General features: G+C 32.1%; 1 pseudogene; it reads left to right on the top strand.

Annotated features, from left to right (window-relative positions):
- The first annotated feature begins 1,479 nt into the window (after nucleotides 1-1,479).
- LOC132014595 (nucleophosmin-like) lies at nucleotides 1,480-2,122 on the top strand (annotated as a pseudogene).
- The last annotated feature ends 4,015 nt before the right edge of the window (nucleotides 2,123-6,137 follow it).

Here is a 6,137-nt window from a genome sequence, read left to right as displayed (position 1 = left end):
GTACATATAAATATAAGTTTCAAGGTAATCCTCTTTCCATAATCAATACTACCCCTATATATAAACCAGTTTTAATCTCCCTTTACCTGTGAAAGTTGAGTCCTTTAACAAAGGTATCAAGATACACCCAGGAAGGATCAAAATAACCTTCCTTGCCCACACTGAGGATTTATAACCACCATCCCATCTTTTTCTTCTGTCACTGTTTCTGTTTATTTGTTTTTGTTCCGGTATTATATTAATCTTATACTTGGAGTTAATTTTGGCTGGGTTCTTTCCCCCCACCCTTGTCCTTTATTTTTATTGGTCTTTTTTTTTGGTCCATTTTTGTTTTTATACCTTATAAATCTTACCTTTGGGGTCCATCTGGCTGGGTCAACTCTCTCTCTCTCTCTCTCTTTTTTTTTTTTTTTTCTGTCTCTCTCTTTCTCTGTCTTTCTTTCTTTCTTTTTTCTTTCTTTTAGGTGTTGACTTCCAATTGCTCAAAAGCATTCCAGGGTGCACCTTACCTGGATCATGGTTGATATGTTCAGCTACACATCTCCTCAACCACCTCTCACTAAAATAACTAGGATAAGGAATGAGGAAAGGAAAAATTCAGAGACTGTACCCTCTCCATCAGAGCTACTTCATAAGGACATAAACGTATGTCAGAAAGGGTAACAATTATTCAGGCAGTGACTAGGTTGGAGAAACCATTAATAACAATATGGAATTGATTAGGGAAGAAGTGAAAGCTCTCTTGGAAAGAAGTTAAAAATGCTAGCAATGAAATCCAATCTAATCTAAATTCTCTAACAGCTAAGGTAACCAAAGCAGAACATAGAATTAGTGATCTAGAGGACAAACTGATAGACAAAAAGGATCAGGAAGAGGCCTGGAACAAACAGCTTAGAATCCATGAAAACAGAATTAGGAAAATAAATGATACCATGAAGTTTTCCAACAGCAGAATTATTGGGATCCCTGAGGGGGAAGAGAAAGAAAGAAGACTAGAAGATATAGTTGAACAAATTCTCCATGAAAATTTTCCCAATCTGGGCAATGGAACTAGAGTTCATGTCCTAGAGGCAGAAAGATTAAGATCAACTAGTCTAGAAAGACTCACAGACACTTAACTGTAAAATTCACAAATTGTAATTTCAGACAAGAGGTCTTAAGGGCAGCTAGGGGGAAGAGATTCTTTACATGCAAAGGAAGGACCATCAGAATAACATCAGACCTGTCCACAGAAACCTGGTATTTATGTTTGCATTCTTTCCCACTAGTGTGTGTGCCACTTGCAAAATTGTGTAGAAGATTAGATGAACATGGACCTGATCTCCTTGAGGTCCCAGAACTATCTTTTCAGTTGTGAGATTATCACTTTAGGGTGGATAACAATGAAAATAAGCAGTTATCTTTTTTTTTTTTATCTTTAAAAATGGTCAGTTCAGGGTGGGTGCAAAGGATTAATTCCACATTGTTATAACAGAGGAAATGAATTACGAAGACAGTCCAATTAAAGTCACATTGGCAACTCTGACAAATGTCAGCACAGCCAATGGTTGACCTTGGGGGCTTTGAAATAATACCACCTGTCGTCTTTCACTGAAATGTGGTTCACAACCTGCACATATTTGTGGACAGCACTTAGTAGTTGTGGAGTAAAATGCAGAGTCAGAAGATAACAGAGGAAAAAGATGTGAAACTCCTTAGTATATCTGGAAAATTCTTCTGTCCTAGAAGTGGTAAGAAGTTTCCACAGAAAAAAGTAAAACTTGCTGCCAATAAAGATGATGATGAAAATGATGATTTGGATGATGAGGAAGAAAAGGTCTAGTAAAGAAATCTATACAAGATACTCCGGCCCAAAAATGCACACAAAACAAACCAGAGTGGGAAAGACTAAAAGCAATCAACACCAAGATCAAAAGGTCAAGAATCTTAAAAAAAAAAAAAAAAGGGAAAAGATTCCTAAAACACTGGAAAGACCTAGTCCTGTAGAAGACATTAGAGCAAAAGTGCGGGCAAGTATAGAAAAAAGGTACCTCTTCCCGAAGTGGAAGCCAAGTTCATCAGTTTTGCAAAGAGTTGCTTCCAGATGACCGACCAAGAGTCTATTCAAGATCTCTGGCAATAGAACAAGTGTCTTTAAGAAATAGTTTAAAAATTTTGCTAAAATTTTCCATCTTCATTTCTGTAACAGTTGATATCTGGCTCTCTTTTTTATAACGCAGAGTGAGAACTTACACTGTGTCTGATAAATGCTGTCCAGGTTCCATTGCCAAGGATGTGTTGTCCAAATTGCCTGTTTAGTTTTTAAAGATGGAACTCCACCCTTTGCTTGGTTTTAAGTATATATGGAATGTTATAATAGGACATAGAAGTGGTGGTAGTCTGACAAATGGAAATGGTGGGGACTTGAAAATATACATGTGAAATAAGCCCAGTGTTTTAATAAGGTGAAAAAAAGATCTTGCTTCTCTAGAAGTTTTCTGGTGTTGTCAGTGCTGTAGGTCTGTAGGTCTGGTGTTGTCAATTCTGTACTCATTGAGAACTAATAGATAGAGCACAAAGAATCCTAAGTATGAATTCTTTGTTCTTCCCTAATAACTCTGAAGTAAATTTTTATGAATTTCATTATCTGTTAGAATAAAATTTTTAGAATTTATATTACTGTTATGTTAAATAAAACAATACACATAAGGCACATAATATAATACTTAATGCATGGTAAGTGTTCAAAGGAATATTGGTAATATTCCATTCATCTACTTCTCCCAAAGTTGGTCAACCCTGAAACTCTGGAATTCTAACTATATACTTCATACTTCCGTATGTGTGTGTGTGTGTGTGTGTGTGTGTGTGCCTATGTGTGTGTGAGTGTGTGTATGCATCTGACTTTTGAAAGAAATATATTTCTGTGTAAATTTATCCAGAATAATTTTCACACACACATTATTATTATTATGTTATGGCTATCATTATTTTGCTATTTTAATCTGAGGTTATTTAATGTAGTTTGGAGTGACCAAAATTTTCAACAGCATAAACCATCTTTCAGAATTCAGATTATTGAGATGATCAGTTTATATTACTCAAATGTTTCTATGAGGTGTAGTATAAAAAATATAGATCTCAGGTTTTTTTTTTTTTAATTTATTTCTGTCTCTCCCTAAGCATCTAGCACAGTGATCTGTGCTAATCTAATTAACTATCTGCTGAAATGTTTTAATTCTGTCAGAGTTCTCTACACACATAATATTCAGGCAGCAAACACAAATAATATATCTGAAGAGTAAAATTCTGTTGTTTTACTGGTTTTCCTCTATTTTGGTTATAATTGCATTGTTCTCTCAAGAATTTGGCCAAAGATTATTTGGTTTGCTGCTTTCACACAACTAATACATATCCATGAACAGTAAAGTACAACAGATGTCTTTCCAGTAGCAAACTTTTTTAAAAAATATTTACCAATTAAAACACTTTCAAAACCAATCCATTGACTCACACAACAAATTGGTGCACTGCAGCATTACAAAGTAACAGCAGAGTTCTATGTTGGGGCAATGGTAGAATACTTAATAACCTATTGGATGGTAGAAATAATACTGCCAGAGAGATGGATCTGCCTCATAAAAACATACAATCTTCCAAACTCTGCAAAGGAAATAGTAACAAAGTTTTATGTGATTATATCTCAATGGCAAAGTTCCAACTAAGATTAATATCAATATTATAAGTGATAATACAACATAACATTATTTTTTTAATTTTAAAAGCAAACACAAACATTTTAAAAGGAAATATAAAAATATATTTTTTTTCATTTTAAGACTTCAAACTTAAAATCCTGAAAAAATTTTATTTGGTGAGGTTCAAAAAAATTTATTTTATCATATTGTTCCATGCATTGCTAATTCTATCTCCAAATCTAAAGTATTTTTTTAATTCCAACTTTTAAAAAGAATTTCTATGGTTATGAATTTAGATATTATATTTCTTTTCTTTATCTTTTTTTCTAAATAAAAAAATTACAGTATAACCTCCTACTTATTCAGCAAGTATTTACTTATAACAACATGATAAAATACCAAATAGATAATGACTTATTGTGCAAAAGGCTGGTGAAATATTTGAAGGATACCTGTTCAATTCTTAAACACCCTTTTGTGGTGAAATAAGTAAATACTCTGAAGCCTATTTTGCAAATTATTCTGTGAAAGGAAAAAAATATTAATAATCATGTTGTCACTTTTTCTTTCAGTAATCAATTTTGCTAGAATGGGTTGAAAGAAATTTGGCTCACCATCAATTTCCCTTGATCCTGTGGAATCTCATTGAGAAACATGGTCAAATTAGATTGTTGGAACTTAAAAAGTAATAGTTGGTTGTGAAGAAACAACATAAGATTTCCAACAATTTCAAAATTTTTCAAGTTTTGCTTCACTATAGTAAATCAAATATCACAATTATTATTATTTATAGAGTAAATCGGGCTGACGGTAATAAAGAAAATCACTTATATATGTAGCTTACTTAAAGACTGTCAAACTGAATATTAGTAAGGTTGTCTACAATTTCAAGTAGTAGCATAAAACAAGGTCATAATTCTACAAGAATTTTTATATTGTGAAACAAAAGTTATTGACAAAAAGGTAACCACTAACAATATTTAAGGTATTTTTCCATACAAATTTGACATTATAAATGTGTGCTGTCCAATATGGAAGCCACTGGCTATACCTGGTTATTTAAATTTAAATGTAAATTAATTAAAATACATTAAATCAAAGGTTTACTTTCTCAGTCATACTTGTCACATTTCAAGAGCTCAGTATCACATGTGATTAATGGGTATCAAATTAGACAGAGCAGATATGGGATATTTCCATCTGTGCAGAAATTTCTGTTGGTCAATGCTATAGTATTTTCCCTAAATCAGTATAGTTTTATTTTAATAGCAAACATTCTGTATTTTATAACCAAAATTTCATGTTCAAGTGTTTATTTCATGCATTTTAATTTAATAATTGAAACATTTATATTAATTAATTTTGTGTATGTATTTGCACTTATGTAAAATATTTTAAATAATATTTAGTATATTTTTTAAAAATGTCTATTATATTTGATCAATATTTGATCAAGTCAATATCTCTTAAATAGTTCAGTGACTGATTTGCAAATGTCTGTGGAATCAACCAGTAGCAACCCTTAAGAAATTTACGCCAAGCAAAGACCCTTGATAATTTATGTCCAGCATTAGATCAGAAGATATTTGTAATGGCCAGAACTAAATATTACTTCCCTATAGGTGTTGCTGTCATTACACCACTGTGATCCATAGTTAGCCACTCTTTTTTTCTATTTATTGAAAGAATGGCCCTCTGAGCAAGTTAATTAAAGGCTATGAATTTAGTTGAATTCTCACTCTCTATTCTCTGTGGGTCTTAAAAAAATTATAATTAACATCATATGAAAGCTTGATACAGTACCAAGAAGTGATATATAAACAGCATGAATTCATTAGATCACAATCTTCAAAACAACTTTATAAGATAGCAACATTATCTTTTTTCTATATTTGAGTAAGTTGATATTCAATGTAGTAAAATCATTGCTTAAAGGCTGCACTGCTTCTATACCCAGAGTATAAAATTGGGTATTCCCTTAATGGCCTTTGCTGAGCTAAACTGACTCTATTCACGTGTCATGGAGTAACCCTCCAAAGGTAATTTCACCAACGAATGTGTTAGGTGTATTAAAACATTTATAAAATTCATAAAGTTAAAAAAATAATAAAACTACCCAGAAAGGAAATAAAAGAGAGAGCAGTACAGAGGAATAAAATACAGAAAAATGGGGGGGGTGGTAAAAGGATAAAAAGGTAATAAAGAATAGATGAGAGAAAAAAAGAAGCAGAGTAAAGAGTTGACAATATATGAAATAAGAGAATATAGCTCAGGATGAGAAAATAAAACAAAATCTGAATTTCTGCCCCTTCCTTTATAATATAGTCAGTACCATGTACAAAGTCCACTTCTTTTTCTTTTTCTTTTTTTTTTGTTATTGTTGCTAACATTTTTTTTCAATTATTTATTTTTTATAAACATATATTTTTATCCCCAGGGGTACAGGTCTGTGAATCACCA

The sequence above is a fragment of the Mustela nigripes genome, chromosome 1, assembly GCF_022355385.1.
Source record: "Mustela nigripes isolate SB6536 chromosome 1, MUSNIG.SB6536, whole genome shotgun sequence".
NCBI lineage: Eukaryota > Metazoa > Chordata > Mammalia > Carnivora > Mustelidae > Mustela > Mustela nigripes.
Note: the sequence above shows the minus strand (reverse complement) of the source record. Positions and strands in the feature narration are given on the sequence as shown.